The sequence below is a fragment of the Syngnathus typhle genome, linkage group LG7, assembly GCF_033458585.1.
Source record: "Syngnathus typhle isolate RoL2023-S1 ecotype Sweden linkage group LG7, RoL_Styp_1.0, whole genome shotgun sequence".
NCBI lineage: Eukaryota > Metazoa > Chordata > Actinopteri > Syngnathiformes > Syngnathidae > Syngnathus > Syngnathus typhle.
Window position 1 is genome coordinate 653,691 of NC_083744.1, and position 1,703 is coordinate 655,393.

The 1,703-nt window shown below is 49.1% G+C and overlaps 1 pseudogene; it reads left to right on the forward strand.

Moving 5' to 3' along the window:
* Positions 1–307: 307 nt before the first annotated feature.
* LOC133157656 (U2 spliceosomal RNA) lies at positions 308–479 on the forward strand (annotated as a pseudogene).
* Positions 480–1,703: the final 1,224 nt, after the last annotated feature.

The following is a 1,703-nucleotide window of genomic DNA, read 5'->3' on the forward strand; positions in this document are numbered from 1 at the left end:
CATGGAAAGTTGTTTGTGAATGATCAGTCTTTGCCTTTCATGTTCATCGGGACTACACTTTTAATAGGTACCTACACTGTGTATTTGGATAGAGACTGCTGAAAGGGGACACATATATGCCTCGTGAACTACATGCATTGCTGCGGGTGAAGAAGTGTGAACAAATAAGTCAGCAGACAAGTTTGCTGATTTATTAGTGCCCAGAAGAGAAGCACTCTGTTCCGTACTGTAACCTGTTAGGTTTGCTCCCAGTTCTTTACAGTTTACCAGTTCGTGACATTAAGCGAGTCCGTCACTCGTATACTCCATCGCTTCTCGGCCTTTTGGCTAAAATCAAGTGTAGTATCTGTTCTTGGGTTTGGGGGATTAAGAGAGCTGACCATAGAAGAGAAAAATTTAACCATAAAAGTGGTGATTTTACCCTTGCTTTTACTAATCAGTTCTGTTTTCATCCCAACAATGAAGGTGATTTTAAATTTGGAATGAGCCATTTTTTACTTCATCTCGAAATCCAAGTTGGAGAGACTGAAGAGGGACACCATGAAGAAAAACAGAAAAAAGGAGGAAAAGGAGTGCCGGACTTAAAGCTCTTCCTCGGAAGCAGATATGTTGCCCTGCACCTGCGAAGCGCGCTCCTTACACCAAATGTCACGTACCGGCGCCACCTGTGACAGGACCACGCCCCCCTATCAGCCGAATCGCCGCCACCTGCCACAGGCTCAGGGACAGCGCTATATCAACGCCGCCAGCGCAGACCCGAGTGTCCGTCTGTCGCATGATATTGCTTCGCTCTCCGGTCCACGACAAATTGGCGTCCATGAAGAATCGAAGATACCGCAGAACAGCTTGTTCTTCCCAGCCTGATTGCCGATCCAGCGCTAGCTCCAGCTACTCCCACCGCAATAAAGTCTCTATCGCTACGCACTTGGCTGTACTGTCCAATCCCTTACACCAAATGCACCAAAAAGCCAAGCAATAACACGATTCTGGATGGGCTCATACCTCCGGAAACTAAAGCTAAAAACCACCGACCAAAGAATTCCTGTGTCTTTTATTTTTCCTTAATCAAGAAGTTTTTGAAGAACTTTAAATTAGAGCAAGAAAATAGTGAAATTTTAACAAATCACAGATCCATGATCTCTGTCCTACAGGAGCGGGAAGCGGTGTGTCCAGTGCGCGGCCTTGCAGTTTGGCGCAACGTCAACCACCCCGCCCTCTCGAAACAAACTTCGGGACCTGTCATGGATGGTGGCCCGTGATGTCCTCCCAGTCAGGTCCGTTATGCACTCTCGGGGCATGTCAGCGCTCTCAACGTGCCCCTGATCTGGCTGTGGCGCCCAGGAGTCAGTGTGGGACCTGCTCTGGTAGTGCAGGGCTGCCGTAGACCTGTGGGCGACCTGCAATTCCCCGCAAGGAAAGCGCTGAATGCAGACCGTGTACTCTATGGGGTGAGACCGTTGAAAATCAAGCAAGAAGACTTTACAAAGCAGTTGCTGACCTTTGCTGCCATCAATGACGCCATGTGGACTTCCAGAAACTTGCTGGTAAGGAAGCACAGACAGATCCCCCCCAGCCCGTGGCTGTGCTCCAAATGGCTGCAGCAACTCTCACAGCTGCACACGGCAAGCCTAGGAGACATCGACCAGGTATTGCAGTACCTCCAGGAACGGTGCACCCCCTCTACTGGTTAAATCAATAGTTCA